We start from the raw sequence: 23001 nt of genomic DNA, 5'->3' as shown, positions 1-23001 counted from the left end.
CCCCTAAATAGTGCCTGCCTGAGAAAGCTAAGTGCTGCCAGGAAAATCTACTATGTGCTCTAGCCAGCACACATCTGATGATAGCTCCTTGACCACCCTTTCTTAGGGCACTTACCAAAAAGTCCTCACAATTGTAACTCAGGAGCATCTCTCTCAAGGATCTGAGAGCTATTCCTTCAAAATATAATCATCAAGAAGGATAAGGCCTCCGTCTCCAACTCTCTGTGGGAGGATAGATCCCTAATTCAGATAACTGCCTGCTAGCAGACACAGCTGACCTAATCACATTTATATTGACCAATGCTTTGTACTCTTTTCTTTGGAGCTTGGAAGTCATTTAATCTGGAAACATTATTCAATATATATGCTTAAATCACAAACAACAGTTCACAAGTGTATATATATTGTTTCCTGGATAACACACTGAAGAGTCAAAAGTGATAAGAAGCACATTTAGAGCAATATCCCTAGAATTAAAATTAATTCTAGAACAATGCCAAAGAGCCAAAATTATATTACTGTGCCTAACAATGCAAAAAGTGTAGGTTTTCTCCATTCAGTTGGGCATTGATTATATATTACCCATATAGTATTTCAATCAGAATCAAAATTTTCAGATGCATTACCACTAATAATGGGAAAAGTTCTTAAACCTTGTTCCCCTCCGGCTCTAAGTTGGTACAAATGTTCTTTCATGTGCTGAGAAATATGGCAAATTCACCCTTCTATGCCAGGTACTGCAATTACTGCTGATGGCTTATCTGATTCTTCCTCGAAGGCTGTTAATAACGATGATTTGTTCGTAGTAGTAATCAAATTCATTCAATGGCCTGAAAGACACTGCTTCCTTCCCTACAAAATTTTTATCGATTAAAAGTGATTCATGATGACTGTGGAAGGTACTTGTACAGTTTCTGTGTCAAACATTCAAGAACAACTATCAGGCATAACGTAACTATCTTTCCCATGTGCAATATATTGTTTATAGCAGCAAGAAGGTAGATTTTTTTCGTATGGTCCTTGAACTTTCACAGTATCTCTTATCATTCAGTGTCCCAGTTCTGCATCTGAATTGAGTCCAAATTCTATTCCAACAACTTGAGAAAAACTCCCACCAAAAGCTGAATATTTGTTAACCTCATTTTCAAGACCTTCAGGCAGCTGTGCCTGTGTTACTCTGACAACTAAAACTGGGGTCCACTATGAGAAGGATAGCCAAAAAATCACACAAAGTGAAATTTCCCACTGGATGTATTCAATTAGATCTGGAAGTACCTGTATGAAGCAATGCTACATTGGCATGAATAGCTTCCAACGTGGCATTAGTTACCAAATTTCCAACGTTGCTTCGGTTCTTCTTACAGTAATTTCACAGCTATATAATTCCGTATCAACTGGGTGGAGAACTTCTAACATACACACGTCCAAGAGGTTCAGAAGTAAATCTATCATCAACATTACTGAGAAATCAGATGAAGTGCATTTGTTTCATAGATTCTTCCAAAATATTCACACCGAAATCAAACTTGTGGTTTCCGAAAACTGCAAAATCACCGGGTGCAGTGGCTCACACCTATCATTTTAGCACTTTGGGAGGCTGAGGTGGGAGGAGGATTGCTTGAGGCCAGGAGTTCAAAACTAGCCTGGTCGACATGGTGAGACCTCTGTCTCTATAAAATAAAATAATATAATATAAAACAAAACATTAGTTAGGCGGTGTAGTGCGTGGGTGCCTGTGGTCCTAGCCACTTGAGAGGCTGAGGTGGGAGGATCGCTTGAGCTCAGGAGGCTGAGTAGGTAGTGAGCTGTGTTCCCACCAATGCACTCCAGCCTGGATGACAGAATAAGACCCTGTCTGAAAAAGCAAAGCAAAAACTGCAAAAGGTACTTCCGATTCATTAATATAGGAATCGTATGCTTTCCTTTCGTTATGGTACTTAAAACTGAGGCATTTAAGCAATCGCCACTAAAAATCAAAAGTGGATTCAGAAAATTGAAGTTTTTCACAGCTGCTGCAAATTTCCGTTTATTAGTTTACTATAAAGGAAATTACCACGTATGTAGATGAACAGCCAAAGGGAAGAGATACACAGGGCAAGTGCGCGGTGGGAGCCGGAAGGTTCCACGTCCTCTCTGGGAGGACACCCTCCAGGAACCTCCATGTGCTTCGCTATCCGGAAGCTCCCCTTTGCACTTTTTCACTTCCCCGACACTTCGGAGCTCCTTTATTCCCGTCTCCCTCATTCTTTCTTTAAAACACCCAAATCACCTCTGCCGAAATCGGAATAGAGCTCAGTTCCTTCCCTACTTTCAGTAGTTACTGAATAAAATCTGTTTTTTCACCACTTTAACTCACGTCCAGCTGTGTTTCTGACAATGGTCTGGTAGGCAACTCGGGTCCAGATGGGAACCACTTACCTCCTGCAGTTTGGGTATCCAGTGGGGAATCGGACTTCACATCCAGTGTCTGAACAAGCATTTATTCAGGCACATTGAGGACAGGTTTTCATTTTTTCAATTCTTCTTTTTTTTTTTTTTTCCTCCGAGGCAGAGTTTCACTCTTGTTGCCCAGGCTGGAGTGCAAGGGCGCGATCTTGGCTCACTGCAACCTCCACCTCCTGGGTTCAAGCAATTCTCCTGCCTCAGCCTCCCAAGTAGCTGGGATTACAGGCATGCGCTACGACGCCCAGCTAATTTTGTATTTTTTTAGTAGAGATGGGGTTTCATCTTGTTAGTCAGGCTGATCTCACACTCCGGACCTCAAGTGATCCACCCGCCTCAGCCTCCCAAAGTGCTGGGATTACAGGCATGAGCCGCCGCGCCCTGCCTGATTCTTAACAATTCTGAGTATACTCTCAGAAGCTGGGTTAGAGTCCCAGGCTTCTTTTGAAAAGTACCTCCTAGGCTGGAAGTTCTTGCTGGCTCCTTGTTCTGATTAGAATTCATTCCCTGACCCCTGGAAAATTTTGTTTCCTGGCTCCTCACGACATCTTTCTGTTCTCTCTATTTGAGCCTGTTTCTCTCACAGGAACTTCTCAGTCAACCGAAACCCCTGTTCCTCCAATCCTGCGTCACCACGATGGTCCCAATACTGGCCGGGTTCTTTCTCCGCGGCAAAAGTTTACTGAAGATCTTGAATTACAATGGCCCTCTGGGGCTCCTCGGATATCCCCAAATTAATCCACCTAAAGGGACACCCAGAACAAAAAGGAACAAAATTCTCAGATGCATGATGGTCTGCTTATTTAAGGAAGACGCCAAAAAACAGTGAAATAATTCGTACCTCACTCAAACCACTGAGGCTTTTACATCATGCCTTCAGAAACACGTTTCTAACCCAGAAAACCCCATAGCAATTCCATATCCTGCTCCCAGCTCTCTCCTGCATCCTTCTCTCCCAGAATGTCCTCTGCCAACTGAACCTCAATGCCCCTCAACTCCCTGTAACCTTAAGATTCATTGGGCCCTGATCTCCTACAGATGAAGCCAGGGTACAGCAGGCCCCTGTTCCCAAGCTAGACTGAGGAAAGAGGCATAATTTAAACTTCGGTCTTGGTCTGAATTATATGCCGTCACCCGTGAAAGGAAAGGAAAAGGAAAATTTCCTGAACAATTTAGAATTGTCCTGGGGTCATACTCTCCCTGACTTATAGCAATGTAACCAGCTCTTGGTTGAACCTGGAGATGCCGCCTTTTGGTTTAAAAAAAACCAAATGGACCACCATTTCCGGGGACCTTTTTTCTCAGCCTATCCCTGACCCCTTCTGAAGACTGAAAGAAATAAGAGAGAAACTACTGGGAGGCATCCCTTAGTTCTATCCCCTTTGCTCTTCACATTTTTGAGTAGCTGACCAAAACCAATCAGCCATATGCTCAAAACTGTATACAACAAAGGGATGAAACTGTGGCAAACTATCGTCATCGACTGGAGAAAACAAGGAAGGAGCATTCAGGGTGGGTACTGATTTCCCAAAAAAACCTCTGCTGTGGCCACTAGAACATGGTAAATGGTCTCAGGGTGGAGTTCACACATCACAAAAAAATAATATCAATGCCTGGTCGCGGTGGCTCAAGCCTGTAATCCCAGCACTTTGGGAAGCTGAGGTGGGCAGATCACGAGGTCAGGAGATCGAGACCAGCCTGACCAACATGGTGAAACCCCATCTCTACTAAAAATACAAAAATTAGCTGAGCGTGGTGGCGCACGCCTGTAATCCCAGCTACTCAGGAGGCTGAGGCAGGAGAATCACTTGAACCCAGGAGCGGGAGGTTGCAGTGAGCCAACATCGTGCCATTGCACTCCAGCGTGGGTGACAGAGTGAGACTCTGTCTTAAAAAAAAAAAAAAAAGAAAAGAAAAGAAAAGAAAAAATAATATCAACTAGAAAAATGCAGACATGTATGAGCTTCAGACATTAGTCCAACAGTATAAAGGTAGCATTTCCAAAGAATTGGAAAACACAGAGGTTTGTGGCAATGCAATCAATGTAATCACAACAATTAGAAAAACCCTAAGATTTTAACCCATGGGGCAAGCTCCAAAATCATGGGTTCCCAGTGATCTGGAAGCTTGTCAATACTGTAAAGAAAAAGAACACTGGGTCCAGAATTGCCCAGCTCTCAAGAGGAGAGAAAACTTTCAGGGCCCTTCTCTTAGAAAATCACTGACTCCCCTCCGAGGAAGTAAATGTCCAGCACTTTCAACTGCCACCAGACTCAAAGTTGAAAGGCACTTCACCATGTTTTTTAAATTTATTTATTTATTTATTTATTTATGAGACAGAGTCTCGTTCTGTCGCCCAGACTGGAGTACAGTGGCATGATCTCGGCTCACTGCAACCTCCACCTCCTGGGTTCAAGCGATTCTCCTGCCTCAGCCTCCCAAGTAGCTGGCACTACAGTTGCGCGCCACCACAGCCGGCTAATTTTTGTATTTTTAGCAGAGACGGGGTTTCATCATGTTGGCCAGGCCGGTCTCGAACTCCTGACCTTGTGATCTGCCCGCCCCAGCCTCCCAAAGTGCTGGGATTACAGATGTCAGCCACCGTGCCTGGTCCACGTTTCTTATTGATACCAATATCTGGACTGCACAATCATCTACCCTTAACACCACCCACCACCCCGGTTCCTGTGCTCCTTCCTCAGCATTACCAGACTTTTTCAGTAGCAGGTTTTGATCATGTGTCTCACGATTTGCCTTTCTCAACCTCTTAATGTTTTTGGGGTCCTCTTAAAGCTCAGTACAACTTTTTTTCTCAATTATCTCACCCTTGTAAATCTGTTAAGAAGGGATCTTTCCAGGAATTGGAGTATCAAAATTCACTGTCCCCACAAGGGACCCCTCTCAAACTCCACCCTCCCCCCCCATGTCTGTCCCCTAATGGCTTTGTCTGACTTCTCTGAGTTCCTCTTCCCCCTTCAACCTAGCAATGCTCTGCTAAGGACTTACATCGACTGTTAGACAAAATCCTTCCTTTGTGGGCAACAAACTCCACTGGTACACGGCCCGCAGAATTCCTTAAGGTGGAAACAGATCTTCCCACGCTCCTCCCCAAACTGCCCCAAATCATTTAAAACCATGGGGACTTGAAGGGCTCCACCCAATAACCCAAGATTTATTAGACAAAAAAAGGCTTATCCCCACTTCTAGCCTAGGCAACACTCCCATTATGGCCACTACAAAGCCAAACGGAAGAGGATTTTCAGCCAGTCCAAGATCTGAGAGCTTTCAATAAAACTGTCAAACCCAGATTTCCCCTGATGCCCAACCCTAATACTATGCTGGCTGTGATCCCTTCCAAAATCTAATATTTCACCTGTCATCAATTTGCGTTCAGATTTTTTCAGCATCCTTTTTCATTAAGATTCCAAGTATTTGTTTTTCTTCACAATCAACAATATATCTGGACGACAATATATCTGGACAGTTATGCCCCAAGGATTTACTGAGGGTCCTATTTAAGGGACTTAAAATATGCAGGAAACTCCACTTTATTTCAATATGTGGATGATGTTCTATCTCCTGCCCGTTATGACAGTGCTCTTCTGAACCCTTAAGGCATTAGCAATAAAGAGCCACCAGGTGGCTGAAGACAAAGTTCTGCATTCAATATCTGGGTCATGATATCTCAGCCACAGGAAAAACTATCTCCACAGACTGGGCTTCTACTATTCAACAGTTTACTCTGCCAGAAACAAAAAGACAATAGAGAGGATTTTGGGGTCAGAAACTGCACGATCTCTCTGTAACTGCCTTGCCCCATATGCCCACCTGGTCACCCAGGACCCCCTATCCAAAGATGCTTTTGAGAACCTTAAGAGCTCTGTTTTTGATCTGTCTGACTAGCCAGGTGTCCCCTTCCTCCTGAAGCTGTGAGCTCCGTCAAAAAGGACAACCCACTCTGATAGAGGAGGATCGCTCTTCGATGGAGGGTATATGAGTAGCTGCACTCCCCTGTTAGAACCTCCAAACAGGCTCTCAAGGGCTCTGTAATTTCACGTCTCACCTTGGACTTTCTGATTACTCCCTACTTTCTTCCACGTGGATTTCTCCCTACCTTTTTCCAAGTGGCCAGGCAGCCCCGCTTCAAGAAGGCTCCCCGTGCTTGAAGTCTGCAGGCACCAGTACCCTCAGACGCCCTCCCTCCTGCCAAGATGCCCTAGAGCAAGTTCCCCGCAGCTGAAGGGGCAGTGAAGGAAGAGCCGAAGTGAAGACTGGTGAGGTTATCAGCTAAAACCGTCCCTACAAAAGTGAAAACAAATCCAAAACAGGCAGCAGGAAAGGATAAATCTTCACACAAACAAATGAAAAAATGCAAAGAAAAGTATAAGACAAACAGGCCAAAGTAGCTGCCCCAGAAAGTAAAGATTTTCCTGCAGAAAATGGAGAAACTGAAAATAAGGAGAGTCCAGCCTCTGCTGAAGCAGGAGAGAAAGAAGCCAAGTCTGGTTAATATCCTACACCCTTGTCTTATCAGTGGTCCCTGTCTTCCTTCTTGTGCAATTCTGAGAAATATTTTTATCAAATACTATATTTTGTAAACACACAAGTAGCTCTGTAATTTTTTTTTTTTTTGAGACAGGGTTTTGCTGTCACCCAGACTGGGGTGCAATGGCATGATCATAGCTCACTGCAGCCTTAATTCCTGGGCTCAAGCGCTCTTCCCACCTCAGCCTCCGAAGTAGCTGGGAGTGCAGGCACGAGTCACCATGCCCAGCTATTTATTTATTTTTATTTTTGATGTTTAAAGAGATGGGGGTCTCAACACATTGCCTGGGCTGGTCTCAAACTCCTGGCCTCAAGCAATCCTCCCATCTCGGCCTCCCAATGTGCTGAGATTAAAGGCATGAGGCACTGCATCCAGCCTATAAATATTTTTAAGAAGGAAGAACTATGATTTTTAAAATGTAAATGCTTTTTTTGTTTGTTTTTGAAACAGGCTTTTGCTCTGTCACCCAGGCTAGAATGCAGTGGCAAGAACAGGGCTCACTGCAGCCTTGACCTCCTGGGCTCAAGGAATCCTTCTGCCTCAGGGTCCTGAAGAGCTGGGACTACAGGCATGCGCCACTGTGCCCGGCTAATTTTTTTTTATTTTTTGTAGAAACGGGTTTTTTGCCATTTTGCTCAGGCTTTGCCATGTTGCTCAGGCTGGTCTTGAACTCCTGGGCTCAAGCAATCCTCCCACCTCAGCCTCCTAAAATGCTAGGATTACAGGCTTGAGTCACTGCACCTGGCCTAAGTGCTTTTTATTTTTATTTATTTATTTATTTATTTATTTTTGAGACAGAGTCTCGCTTGGTCGCCCAGGCTGGAGTGCAGTGGCACAATCACTGGAATCTCCACCTCCCAGGTTCAAGTGATTCTCCTGCCTCTGGGACTACAGGCGTGTGCCACCATTCCCCAGCTAATTTTTTTATTTTTAGTAGAGACGGGGTTTCACCGTGTTAGTGAGGATGGTCTCGATCGCCTGACCTCATGATCTGCCCGCCTCAGCTTCCCAACTAAGTGCTTTTTTTAAAAAAGAGGCAAAATCATATGCTGTTTATTTTTTATACAACCAGAAAACAGTGGGATATAAATTATGGGAGCACTTTACTGTTGTGGGTGTCAACTTAACAAACCATAGGTGGAGAGGGTAGTTTTATATCCTGTAATACAAAGCTGTAGGGAATTCTTACAATTTTATGTTGCCTGGCATCCACTTTGAATATAAGTTGGACTTTGTCGTATTGAATATAATATAAAATTGGACTTTCTCGTACCAGAAGCAGGGCTTAGTCACCCTTGACACTGTTTCCAGTTCTCAACTCTCCACCTCCTCTCAGTTTCTCAAGGTACACGATCCAGTAACCTACTTCATACACCATCTCCTGGTGACCACCTCCCTAGAGGACAGCTAGGCACAACCTACTAGACTCACCCACTGGCTCCCACACCCTGCACAGACTGCACAGATATGCCACAGTGCCCCCCTCCCAGTCACAGCATGCGTGCCCCCACAGAACTCATGCCTGCTTGCTCTAAACCCCCCACGGGGACCAGGTGCAGTGGCTCACGCCTGTAATCCCAGCACTTTGAAAGACCGAGGTAGGTGGATCACCTGAGGTCAAGGTGTTCGAGACCAGCCTGGCCAACATGGTGAAACCCCACCTCTACTAAAAATACAAAAAATTAGCCAGGCGTGGTTGTGGGCCACCTGTAATCTCAGCTACTCAGGAGGCTGAGGCAGGAGAATCGCTTGAACTGGGAAGGCAGAGGTTGCAGTAAGCTGAGATCATGCCCCTGCACTCCAGCCTGGGCAACAAAAGCCAAATCCCGTTAAAAAACAAACAAACAAAAAAAAACAACTCCCCGCAGGAAACCTGCTTGGGTGACGCCCTGGACCCTTCTAAAGGCTTGGCCCACAGTTCCCCTGCACACTCTTGCTTGCTCCCCACCCGCTGCCTAAGCGTGCATGTCCCAGATGGCTCCCCACTTCTCGCTGGCCCTGCAAGACGTGCTGTCCTCTTCTCTCTGGGATCTGTCAGTGACACACTGCTTTTGTTGTTGTTGTTATTTCACGTGTTTCGTTGTGTTACCTCTGCTGTGTCTCACCTGAGCTAAACACTGGAAGCGAACCCTCCTGCCGGTCAGGGCTCTTAGAGGGAGTATTCCGGCTTCAGCGGAATAAACTGGACATAGGTCAGACAAGAGCCACAAGGGCACCTGCCCATATAAACAAGCTTCCTGTGAGAGGGACACCTGGATACAGGCTGGACAATCAGGCATTAGGTCAGGATAAAGAAGTATTCTGTGAAAAACACAATATAAGCATCCTCTTCAGGGCAGCCCCTTCAGGACAGGCTAGACTTCATAGCTACTGTCTGTCTCAGGAGCAAATTAGAGGAAAGATCAAATTAGAGAAAAATACAACTGGCGCAGCAAGCAGGGTGTGTGGTCACAACCTCAAGGGGCACAACAAAATGCCTTTGACCTGCGTGTAGCTTGCTGTGGCTCTCCCCCATGGCTAGCACCATGTGGGGAAGCAGAACTGCTTGCTGGAGGGGTGTGCTGCTGCTATGCGGGCTGCATAAAGCCCTCTGCTGTCTGTTGTTCACCGTGTCCACCCTAAAGTATGAGGTTGCCATTATCAACCTAAGTCCTCCCAAAAAGAGCCATGCGACCAGGCGCCTCTGGTCTAACAAGAATAGACCACATAGCAGCTCCTGATTGACTAAGGTTAAAGACAAGACAGATTAAAGACCAGGTCCTCCCTGCCTCAAGCCAAGGAGAGCTGAAGGGCATGGAACAATTGCAAGATTGCTATCTCCGCCCAAGGTGGGGCTAAATGCTAAAGTGAACTAGGAAAGTAACACCCATAGCAAAGGAGGGAGTCTTCCCTCACCCCTCCCACCCCTGACCTCCTACTACACTGCACACACGCCCCCAACCCCCCAACCACTGGCCTACGTGTCCTAACCCCAATGGGAGGAATAATCTCACAACAGGAAACCAATGACACCACCAAAGGTAAAATACCGCCCAGGCCTGGGATCACTAGGTTGGGACCTTACCTTATTTCTTTTGCTCTCTGTCAGAGCTACCGGCTACCACCAGGAGCTTGTCAGGCGAACATCAAAAGACAGAGGGTGAAAAATGGTAGTTGCCTAGAAATAAAAGCCATTCTAAATATTTTACTTTCAAAAGGGGTTGGGGGGGTGCAGGGGGGCGGGTGGGCGTGATGGCTCATGCTTGTAGTCCCAGCTACTCGGGTGGCTGAGACGGGAGGATCGCTTGAACCCAAGAGTTCAAAGCCGCAGTGAGCTATGATTGCACCGATGTTTTCCAGTCTGGCTGACAAAGCAAGACCCTGTCTCTAAAAAAAAGAAAAAGAAAAAGAAAGAAAAGAAAACCACTCCTTAATCTTTACTCTCCCTGTCAGAAGTCTATGCACTCGGCCGGGGTGTGGTAGCTCATGCTTGTAATCCCAGCACTTTGGGAGGCTGAGGCAGGAGGATCATTTGAGGTCAGGAGTTCAAGACCAGCCTGGCCAACATAGTGAAACCCCATCTGTACTGAAAATACAAAAACTAACCAGGCATGGTGTCACTCACCTGTAATCCCAGCTATTCGAGAGGCTGAGGCAGGAGAATCGCTTGAACCTGGGAGGCAGAGGTTTCAGTGAGCCGAGATCGCGCCACTGCACTCCAGCCTGGGTACGGATTGAGATTCTGTCTCAAAAAAAAAAAAAGGATTATGTGCACTCTGTAATATCTTTGGTTATGGTAGTCCATAACCAAAGTTATTTCCTAATAACTTTGTTAATATGCCGCGGAAGATTGAAAATTTGAGCGGGTAATTTATATGATATTACATTGTAAATTAACAGCTCTTAAGGAAAATTTGCCCCAAGCTTTTAAGCTGGGAAGTCACTGGAATCGTTTTAGAAAAGATCACAACAACATGGCTTTTGAGATTTTCATTCTAGTATGTTAAGAATTGTATTCAAATACAAATGTTTGTGTACTGATCCTCAACACAGCCCATAACATGCCCACTACTAAAGAAAAAAGAAACAAAAATAACAAGTGTTGGCCAGAAAATGGAGAAGTTGGGACCCTTGGGCACTGTTGGTAGGAATGTAAAATAATACAGCCATTATGGAAAACAATATGTAGGGCCCTTAAAAAAAATGAGCCAGTCACAAAAGGACTCCTATGAGGATCTAAAGGAGTCAAATCACCAGGTGTTGTGGCACACACCTGTAATCCAGCTATTTGAAAGGCTGTGATGGTAGGATTGATTGAGCCCAAGGAGGTGGAGCCTACAATGAGCTGTGATCCCACCACTGCATTCCAGCCTGGGGGACAGAGTGAGACCCAGTCTCTAAAACAAACAAAACCAAAAACGGCCAGGCACAGTGGCTCAGGCCAGTAATCCCAGCCATGAGGGATGATCCCTTGAGGCCAGGAGTTTGAGACCAGCTATGGCAACATAGGGAAACTCTGTCTCTATAAAAGATTTAAAAATTAGCAGGATGTGGTGGTGAGTGCCTGTAGTCCCAGCTACTTGGGAAGCTGATGTAGGAGGATCACTTGAGCCCAAGAGTTCGAGGCTGCAGTGAGCTATGATCACAATACTGCATGTGCACTCCAGCCTGGGTAACAGAGTGAGACCCTGTCTGAAAAAAAAAAAAAAGAAAAAGAGAGAAAGAAAGAAAAGAAAGACTAAATAAGGTAGTCAAAATCACAGAAACAGTAGAAAGAGGTTACCAAAGGCCAGAAAGAGGGAAGGAGGATCAGTGTTTGCTGTTTATAGACTTTTAGATTTGCAAGAAGAAAAAGTTCCAGGGATTTGTTGCATAATAATGTGAATATACTTAACATTACATTACTGTACGCTTAAAATGGTAAATATGGTAAATTTAATGTTATGTGTTTATTGCTACAAGTTTTAAAATCTTGAAAAGAGGAGGGAGAACAACGGACAGACTGGTTTCTAGGGCCTTCTCTGTGGGCTCCAAGCTACAGTTCATTATCTTGGAGAAGCAGCAATTTGCTTAGAGAGCATCAGGCCCTAAAACTCATGATTTACTAGCCGGGTGCGGTGGCTCACACCTGTAATCCCAGCACTTTAGGAGGACAAGGCGGGTGGATCACGAGGTCAGGAGATCAAGACCGTCCTGGCTAACACGGTGAAACCCCATCTCTACTAAAAATACAAAAAATTAGCCGGGCATAGTTGCAGGTGCCTGTAGTCCCAGCTACTTGGGAGGCTGAGGCAGGAGAATGGCCTGAACCCAGGAGGCGGAGCTTGCAGTGAGCCGAGATCCCGCCACTGCACTCCAGCCTGGGCGACAGAGCGAGACTCCGTCTCAAAAAAAAAAAAAAAAAAATCATGATTTACTAAGACTCAGACTCTCCAAAACCAGTCTTTATACAATTGGGGATGCACCCTATAGCGCAGAATCTGCTGAAACGATGCAAACTATCCAATCCTAAATTTGTGCCATTTGCTTACCTTGCTTTGCCCATTCCTTCCTGAGAAATCCACAATAAAGAGTCTGCCAGTGCTTTCCCTCTCTCTACGCCTGCTCATTCTGCTTTGTCACTTCCCTGTGTGGCCCTGTGTGGAGTGACCCCCCTCCCGTGTCTTGGGGACTGTGAGTATAATAAAATAGGACTTGTTCGTTGGCAATCATTTGCGTGTCTGTGCATCTTATTACTCCTGCTCAAAACAAGACTGGGGCATATTTTTAGGACAACTAGAGCAGCAAGCAGGACAGGGACACCAGATGGAGATGATGAGTTCATAGAGTGCTCTGGGCTTAGTAATGCGCCCAGCAGACAGTGGCCACTGCCCAAGAGGGCACCGCCAGTGTTGGCAGCGTGATGGCTACTGCTTGCGTTGTTTTCTATTGGGCATTGCCATGCTGTTGCAGCCTAAAGATGGGGAACTGGAAAAGTTGAGTCCCCAGGGAGCTACCGTGGAGAGTGCTGCATACGGTAGCGCAGGCGGCTCCAAGTCGTGTAGAGTGCCGCCGGCGGTATTACATGCAATAGAGTGCTGCGAACGGTTCCAAGACAGGAAGACCGGGGTGTGTGGTCCCATAAAGAATTCCAAGACAAAAAAACTGGGACCTGCGTTCACTGAAAGAATCCCAAGATGAAAAGACTGGAGCATATTTTACCCCTAAAGAATTGTAAGAGGAGAAGACTGGGGTGTACAGCACCGCAAATGATTCCAAGACAAAAAGAGGGGGAATACAGTACCTCCAAAGATTCCAAGACAAAAAAACTGGGGCAACTGGAAGTAACCAAGATGTCTCTCAAGAGGTGAACATAAATGTTTAAAACTGTGGTACTTTGAAAAAAACAGGGGCATACGGTCTTCCAGATAATTCCAAGATGAACCGGGAGTACCCCAAAGGATTCTAAGATGAAAAGACTGCGGTGCACGGTACTGCAAAGAATCCTGAAACAATCCTGAAACAATAACACTGGGGCATACGATTCCCCAAAGACCCCAAAACGAAAAGATTGGGGCATCCATCCCAGAAAACAATTCCAAGACAGACGACTGGGACTTACAGTCCCTGAAATAATTCCATGATGAAAAGACACTTCCAAGATGACAGGATAATTCCAAGATGACACCGCAAACGATTACGACACAAAAAGATTAGGGAGTCCAGCACTGCAAATGATCCCAGGATGGAAAGGCTGGGGCATGCGATCTCTCAAAAGATTCCAGGATGAAAAGCCTGGGGCATATAGCCCTGCAAATAAGTCCAAGACAAAAAGACTGGGCATAGGGTCTCTGGAAAGATTCCAAGATGGGAAAGACTGGGGCATAATACAGTGTCCCCAAAGATTTGAAGAGTACAGCCCTGCAAGTGATCCCAAGATGGAAACACTGGGGCACACGGTCCCCTAAAGAATTCCAAGATAAAAGAACTGGGGCGTATGACACTACAAATGATTCCAAGACGAAAAGGCTAGGGAATGGCTAGGCACAGTGGCTCACGCCTGTAATCCCAGGACTTTGGGAGGCCTAGGCGGGCGGAACACGAGGTCAGGAGATGGAGACCATCCTGGCTAACACGATGAAACCCCATCTCTACTAAAAATACAAAAAATTAGCCGGGCATGGTAGCAGTTGCCTGTAGTTCTAGCTACTCAGGAGGCTGAGGCAGAAGAATCGCTTGAACCCGGGAGGCGGAGGTTGCAGTGAGCCGAGATTACGCCACTGCACTCCAGCCTGGGCGACAGAGCCAGACTCCATTAAAAAAAAAAAAAAAAAAAAGACTAGGGAGTAAAACACTGCAAATGATTCCAAGATAAAAAGACTGGAGTATACGGTTCCCTGAAAAATTCCAAGATGAAAAGACTGGGGTATATAGTCCCCCAAATAATTCCAAGAGAAGAAAACTAGGAAATACCGCACTGCAAACGATTCCAAAATTAAAAGACTGGGGTGTATGACACTGCAAATGATTCTAAGAAAGAAAGACTGGGGCATACTGTCTCCCAAAAGATTCCAAGATGAAAAGACTGGGGTGTACAATGTCACAAAGAATTCTAAGACAAAAAGATTGGGGCATACGGACTCCCAAAAGATTCGTAGATTAAAAGACTGGGGTGTATAGTCCCCCCAAAGAGTTCCAAAATGAAAAGATTGGGGCAGATGGCACTGCAAACAATTCCAAGACAAAAAGATTGGGATATACAATCTCACAAAAGATTCCGAGATGAAAAAACTGGTGAATACAGTTGCCAAAGAATTCCAAAAGGAAAAGACTGGGGCATAAGCTGCCCCTAAAGATTCCAAGGCAAAAAGTCTGGGGCGTATGGCACTACAAAAGATTCCAAGATGAAAAGACTGGAACATAGCGTTTCCCAAAAGATTTCATGATGAAAACATTGGGGTGTACAGTCCACCAAATAATTCCAAGATAAAAAGACTAGCGCATACAACACTGCAAATGACTCCAAGACAAAAGACTGGGGCATTTGATATCCCAAAATATTCCAAGGTGAAATAACTAGGGCATAGGGCATTGCAAGCGATTCCAAGCCATAAAAACTGGAGCATACAATCTCCCAAAACATTCCAAGATGGAAAGACTGGTGAATACAGTATCCCAAATAATCCCACAACAAAAAGACTGGGGCATACGGTCTCCCAAAAGATTCCAAGATGAAAAACGGGTGCATACTATCCCGCAAAGAATTCCAAGACTAAAAGACCAAGGGTACAGTATCCCAAAGGTTTTCAAGACGAAAAGATTGGGGTGTACAGCACTGCAAACAATGCCAAGACAAAAGCACTAGGGCAATACGGTCCGCTAAAGGATTCCAAGATGAAAAGATTGGGAGTACAGTTCCCCAGAGAATTTCAAGACGAAAAATCAGGGAGTACGGTACTGCAAACAATTGCAAGACAAACAGACCGGGACAGTCGAGCGCCGTGGCTCACGCCTGTAATCCCAGCACTTTGGGAGGCCGAGGCGGGCGGATCACGAGGTCAGGAGATGGAAACCATCCTGGCCAACATGGTGAAACCACATCTCTACTAAAAATACAAAAATTAGCCGGGCATAGTGGCGCGTGCCTGTAATCCCAGCTACTCGGGAAGCTGAGGCAGGAGAATCGCTTGAACCCGGGAGGCGGAGGTTGCGGTGAGCCGAGATCGCGCCACTGCACTCCAGCCTGGCGAGAGCGAAACCCCGTCTCAAACAACAACAACAACAACAACAACAACAACAACAAAACAAAAGAAACCCGGAGCATACGGTCTCCCAAATGATTCCAAAACAAAATAACTCGGGCGTATGGCCTCCAAAGAATCCCAAGATGAAAACCTAGGGCATCCGGCACCACTAAAGATCCCAAGACAGGCCGGGCGCGGTGGCTCACGCCTGTAATTCCAGCACTTTGGAAGGCCGAGGCGGGTGGATAACTTGAGGTCAGGAATTTGAGACCAGCCTGACCAATATGATGAAACCCCGTCTCTACTAAAAATGCAAAAATTAGCCGGGCATGGTGGCGTGCGCCTGTAATCCCAGCTACGCGGAAGGCTGAGGCTGAAGAGTCGCTTGATCCCAGGAGGCGGAAGTTGCAGTGAGCCGAGATCGCGCCATTGCATTCCAACCCGGGCAACAAGAACGAAACTCCGTCTCAAAAAAAAAAAAAAAAAAATCCAAGACAAAAAGACTGAGGCGTATGGTATAGCAAATGATTCCAAGATGAGGAGTGAGGCATAGTGTACTACAAAGAGTCAAACGTGAGTAGAGTGCAGCACAAGGTATGACACACAATAGAGTGCCGAAAAGCGAACACCAACAGTTCCGAGATGCTTAGAGTGCCGCCTACTGTCTCACATAGACATCCAGACCCCAGGCCGTGCTCGGCGGCTCCCGCCTGGAATCCCAGCACTTCCAAGAGGCCGAGTGGGAGGATCGCTCGAGTCCAGGTGTTTGAGACCAGCATGGGCAACAAAGCGAGACCCCGTCTCTCCAAAAAAAAAAAAAAAGGAAATTAGCTAGGCATGGTGGTGCGTGCCTTTAATCCTAGCAACTCGAGGATGAGGCAGGAGGATCACTCGAGCCCAAGAGCTCGAGGTTACAGCGAGCTATGATTGCACCACTGCACTCCAGCCTGGGTGACGCTGTCTCAAAATAAAATAAAATAAAAGCCCGCGGGGCAGGGTGGCCCATGCCTGTAATCCCAGCATTTGGGAGGCTGAGGCAGGAAGAGCACTTGAACCCAGGCGTTTGAGACTCACCTGGGCAACATGGCAAGACTTCATCTCTACAAAAAGTCCAAAATTAACTGGGCATGGTAGTGTGCGCCTGTAGTCCCAGCTACTTAGAAGTCTAAGGTGAGGGGATTGCTTGAGCCAGGGAGGTCGAGGCTTCAGTGAGCAGTGATTGCGCCACTGCACTGCAGCCTGGGTGACAGAGCGAGACCCTATCTCAAAAAAAAAAAAAAAAAAATCCCACCTAGAGACAGCATAGAACCTCTGTGCACTTTCCTATGTAGCTTGTCTTATGCATCACTCCCATCTGGCTGCCTCTGAGTTCTAGCCTTTGTAATAAACTGCAAATATAGGGAGTTAACTATTTTCCTGAGTTCTCCAAGCTGACCTAGTAAATGAACGAATGTGAGAAGCAGTCATAGGAACCCTGGATTCCTGTTGGCTATAAGAACAGGTTACAACCCGGCATCTGAAATGGGGGCAGTCTTGACAGAGCCCTTGACCTGTGGTTTCTGTACTATCACCAGATAGAGATAGAGTCAGAATTAAGTTGATTCGTAGGACACTACTTGGTGTCCGTAGAGACCTGGAAAATTGTTTGCTGTAGGAAAAACTGAATCTTGTGGCAGAATTATTAAGAATACCGTGAAAGTATAGAAAAAAAGTCTGTGGCCTGGCACGATGGCTCACACCTGTAATCCCAACACTTTTCGAGGCTGAGGCAGGCAGATCGCTTGAGGTCAGGTGTTCGAGACCAGCCTGGCCAACATGGCAAAACCCCATCTCTACTACAAATAGAAACATTAGCCAGGCATGATGGCACACATCTATAATCCCAGCTACTTGGGAGGTTGACGCACAATAACTGCTTGAACCAGGGAGGCAGAGTTTGCAGGGAGCCCGGATTGTACCACTGCACTCCAACCTGAGCCACAGAGCAAGGCTCTGTCTCAAAAAAAAAAAAAAAAAAAAAAAAAGTTTGTGCCATCATATACACAGTCTCTGGCATATAGTAATCTATTACTATAATTTCCTTTTCTAGCTCCAGTCCCCTCCAATTCCCTATCTTCCCTCTATTTCTAGTGTCCTTCTAGTTTCTATTTTCTTATTCTCAGCCCAACATAGATACTCCAAATATAATACACTGATCACAGGCACGAGAAAAATTTTTTAGCACAATCAGTTCTCATTTCTTTATCTGTGATCTGGGGAAGAAACCCATGAGTAAATCATTCTAGGTTTGCTGTACAAAGGACACAAGATAATGCATGTAAGTGCCTAGCATAGTGTCGGGCTCATAGGAAAAGCTATGCAATAGTAAAAGTGCACAATATCATTGTAATAACCTTACATGATTAATCCTTTTATTAGAATGTATTATGAAATATTTCAAACAACATGACTTTGTTGAAACTTAGCAATTTCTTTTTCTTTCTTTCTTTTTTTTTTCTTTTTTTTTGAGACAGAGTTTCGCTCTTGTTGCCCAGGCCGGAGTGCAATGGCACCATCTCGGCTCACCGCAACTTCCACCTCCCAGGTTCAAGCAATTCTCCTGCCTCAGCCTCCTGAGTAGCTGGGAGACATGCGCCACCACTCCCAGCTAATTTTGTATTTTTAGTAGAGACGGGGTTTCTCCACGTTGGTCAGGCTGGTCTCAAACTCCCAACCTCAGGTGATCCGCCCGCCTCGCCCTCCCAAAGTGCTGCGATTACAGGCGTGAGCCACCGTGCCCAGCGAAACTTAGCAATTTCTTGGGCTTCTAGTAATTTAGTGATCAATGGCTCCAATCAGAGAGTTCATTTGATGATATTATTTTAGATTTATGTTGAGAGAACTGTGAGCAACAAAATAATGGTTTCTTGCTGTTACAGTAAAGCTACACTGTGCTCATATTCCTTCCTTGACAAGTGGGACGTGCTGATCCTGTGATAATTTTCTATTACAGGAGTTAATTTATTTTGCAGCAAATAATTTGTGGAGATGAGTTCATTTCCTGTGATGAATATCAGTACAACATAACCAGGTTACTTTCTATGATCTCACTGAGCTGCTATAATCCAACTGGCTAAAGAACTCATCAACTGTATACCTCAGCAAGAAAGAAACCCAGCTTTTCCAATGAAATTCTGTTGGGACACTCTCTTAAGTTTGATGAATACGTTATTTACTGATTGCTTGAGAAAAACATAAAAAGGAAGAGATGTGCACGCTGTAGGAAATTACTGAAGAGCAACCCAATCAATATGAGCAGATTCCACTTGCAATACCTAGAAGACAGCCTCTTTTAAAAAATCAAGCTTTATTTATTTAAGGCTGAAACAAATGAGTGTGCATATTCCTGTGAATGAACTCTCTGATTGGAGCCATTGATCACTAAATTACTAGAAGCCCAAGAAATTGCTAAATATTTGAATGAAAAGGTAAAATGGCTGAATACTTGCTACAATCATTTTTTTTCCTCTCTGTTTTTAATACATTTCTGAGGAAATCTCAAAATGCCACTTTTATACAATGTTTGGGGTATTATAATCCCTCCTACAAGATAAGCTGTTTTCAGTGTGTGCTGAAATTCAGCCCTTCCCATCCAACCTCCAAAAATCCAAAAGGAAGACCGTGGAGAAACACTGTATTTATATATGAAGTATCATTCCAGAGCAAGGAGCCCCTCCCAGACAAGAAAGGAAGAACCATTTCATTTTACTATCTTCTAAAATTTTCCCAGCTTCTTTAGTGCATATAAAGAACCATAAATAAGTATACATGTATATGTGTGTTAATAATGATAAAATCATTCCAGAGGCAGATGATTTTACTTTGTATAATGTTAAAGAAATGAAAGTCCCACTGGGGCAGAATGACAGATAGAAAGGCCATGTTTAATGTTATCAATATAGTTGGGTGATAGAATAAATAATTTATATCAACATGACATTTTCCATATGGTAACCAAAAATTTATTTGACTAAGCTTTTATCTCCTGAACTTGCTGGCGGCTTTGGAATTAAAGAGAAAATCAGCCGGGCGCGGTGGCTCACTCCTGTAATCCCAGCACTTTGGGAGGCCAAGGTTGGGGGTGTGGATCACAAGGTCAGGAGTTCAAGACCAGCCTGGCCAAGATGGTGAAACCCTGTCTCTACTAAAAAATACAAAAATTAGCTGGGCGTGGTGGTGGGCGCCTGTAATCCCAGCTACTTGGGAGGCTGAGGCAGGAGAATGGCTTGAACCCGGGAGGCGGAGGTTGTACTGAGCCGAGATTGCACCATTGAGCTTTAGCCTGGGCGACAGAGCAAGACTCTGTCTCAAAAAAAAAAAAAAAAAAAAAAAGAGAGAGAAAATCGCCATCTCTTCTAAAGGGTAAGTGGTATTTTTAGATATTACTTCCCTAAATGAACTCTTCCCTGCCTCCACAAACCTATGCCCCAGCCTAAATCAGGGCCCCTGCTCTAAACTTCTCACTTAGAGCAACTATTATTATGTATGGGGAGGCTTATTTCATGAATGTCTGTCTCCGCCACCAGCCTGTGGTTTTGCTTACCTTCATACTCCCAGAGCCTAGCACAGTGCCTGGCAAACAGTAAGGCTCAATAGTATTTATTGAAGGAAAGACTATTCAGTAAGTTTGGATAAAGGCATTCATGTGCCTGGGCATCTTGGCAATAACTACTTTGTGTGAGAACACAAACGTGAACTGGAGAAAAGAATTTAAGTCTTAATTATCATCAAATCTGTTAAATCTATTAGTTCCTGTTTCAGTTCCTCTTTTCTTTTTTTTTTTTTTTTTTGAGATGGAGTCTCACTCTGTCACCCAGGCTGGAGTGCAGTGGCGCGATCTCGGCTCACTGCAAGCTCTGCCTCCTGGGTTCATGCCATTCTCCTGTCTCAGCCTCCCGAGTAGCTGGGAGTACAGGCACCTGCCAACTGCCCGCCACCACGCCTGGCTAATTTTTTTGTATTTTTAGTAGAGACGGGGTTTCACTGTGTTAGCCAGGATGGTCTTGATCCCCTGATCTCATGATTCACCTGCCTCGGCCTCCCAAAATGCTGGGATTACAGGCCTGAGCTGGATTACAGGCCTGAGCCACAGCGCCCAGCCCTTTTTTTTTTTTTTTTTTTAATCAAAAGCGTTAAAAGAATGTTGAGTACCTAGAAAAGCCAGCCCTACTCCTGAGAGGTATGTTCAATCTGTTCAGTCACTTCCTTAGACCAGCACTTTTGATTGATAACAGGTCTCATTTCCAGGAAAAGATGATGAGATTTTTCTCTAAACTACTACGAGGAGTTCACTATAGTTCACTAGAAACCATTGTCACTGTCATGTGTTGCTTATCATTAAAACCAGTTGACCTAACTCCACTCAAAGGAAGCAAGTACCAACCACATCTAATTATGTAAATAGCACTTAACACATACAGTAATACTCAGCATTTCCTGAGTACTTGTTAAGTACAGTACAATGCTTAGCAACTTCATGTGCATTGTCACATTTAACTCTCACAAGAATCCTGGGAGGTACTGTTATTATTTCCACAAGGCTAAGAGAGCTTTGGCACTTAGCAAAAGTGGTGAAGACCAGACTAAACATCTGGGTTTGTCTGACCTCAGGGCCTTCCTTCTTAACCCCTGTACACACAGTCTCTCTGCGTAATCATCTGTTAAGGTGTTCATCTCCCTTACTAAACTGAGAAGGTCAAGGGCAAGACATATATTTTACTCATCCTTGTATCTCAGCAAGGAGCAGAGTGCTGGAAACATAATAGGTGCTCAGTGAATGTCTAGTGAATGAGGAAGGAAGTGCTTTCTCAATCATCAAAATGATGCTATGTTTAGCAGGGTTTTAATGTTAAATATACTGAACTATACTATGTATAGAAATAAAATATGAAATAAGACAAATTGTATGTAATAAGTCAAATATTACATATATAAATATATATAGCTCTTCTTGAGTTATTTTTTTATTTTTTTGAGACAGGGTCTCACTCTGTCGTCCAGGCTGAGTGTAGTGGCACGATCACAGCTCACTGTAGCCTCAACCTCCTGGGCTCAAGTGATCCTCCCACTTTAGCCTCCCAAGTAGCTAGGACTACAGGCACACACCACCATACCTGGATAGGTTCTGATTTTTTGGAGAGACGAGGTCTCGCTATATTGTCAAGGCTAGCCTTGAACTTCTGGATGTGAGCAATCCTCCTGCCTTGGCCTCGCAAATTGCTGGGCTTACAGGCATGCCATCGCACCTGGTATATATAACTATTTTTATTAAATTAATCCATGTTTTATGTCAAAGCATAAAACACTGCCAGTTTTTTAGGTCAAAAATGGTCAAGATCAAATACCAGCACTTTTACATGACACAAGCTAATTTTTTTTAAAAGCTCTGTCAACTCTCAGTTATATAATTAAGTAAAATTCTCCAGTGCCAGATTTTTCCACTCAACTAGAGGTTTGTCATTATAAACTATTAAAGAGAAAGTTTCATAAAAAATTAAGGATATCATATCTATAAACACGTTCTTCCAGGTTGAATAATCTAACTTTCATCCAACTTTGTGTTTTATTATTTTTCATGCCATTAGGGACAATTTGGTACTAACGAAAATTCAAGCAGGCACATATATATTACACATGGCTTGGATTCTCCATCTTTTTCGCTGCCAGATTGCCTATCTCCTTTCAAACTCCTTCTCAATGAAGTCTTTTCTTTTTTAGATTAACTCCACCTTTATCCCATGCCCTAACCCACCCCCAGTATTCCTCAAGCACTTTCATAATGATGATAGTTCACATGTTTATAGTGATCACCTTTTGTTGAATACTGCTCTCTATTATATCCAATTATGTAAACCATTTGAAATGGAGGAACTATACCCAACTCATTCAGTTATTATACTAGGTGACTGACTGGTTGAGTTGGAAGATTAATTGTTTTTCTTTTTTTGTGTAAAAACAAACATAAAATTAGCACTTCAGAGAGTGACCCTGGATGACATTTTAAACACATGTGAGCTCTGCTTTGCTTCTACACGATACCTGAGGGAGCACTATGACCTCTCCTTATTGAATTCCTTATGCGCTAAACTTTAAACAGATTACTTTCTTGGGCCAGGCACAGTGGCTCATACCTGTAATCCCAGTGCTTTGAGAGGCCAAAGCAGGATGATGGCTTTGGGCCAGGAGCTTAAGACCAGCCTGGGCAACATAGTGAAACCCTGTCTCTATAGAAACATAGCTGGGCATGGCGGCATGTGCCTGTAGTCCAAGCTA

The 23001-nt window shown here is 44.5% G+C and overlaps 1 long non-coding RNA gene across 1 annotated transcript in view; it reads right to left on the bottom strand.

The window, feature by feature from the left end:
- Positions 1-321: 321 nt before the first annotated feature.
- Positions 322-23001, bottom strand: part of LOC134728711 (uncharacterized) — a 69852-nt gene continuing 47172 nt past the window's right edge. The window contains exons 3-6 of the long non-coding RNA XR_010109406.1: positions 10593-10709; positions 10053-10145; positions 6557-6741; positions 322-3185 (exon numbers count right to left, since the gene is read on the bottom strand). This is a non-coding gene — a long non-coding RNA (uncharacterized LOC134728711). The remainder of the gene's footprint in view (positions 3186-6556; positions 6742-10052; positions 10146-10592; positions 10710-23001) is intronic.

This window comes from Pan paniscus, chromosome 13 (genome assembly GCF_029289425.2).
Source record: "Pan paniscus chromosome 13, NHGRI_mPanPan1-v2.0_pri, whole genome shotgun sequence".
Classification (NCBI taxonomy): Eukaryota; Metazoa; Chordata; class Mammalia; order Primates; family Hominidae; genus Pan; species Pan paniscus.
The sequence above is the reverse complement of the archived record's forward strand: the minus strand, read 5'-3'. Positions and strand labels throughout refer to the sequence as shown.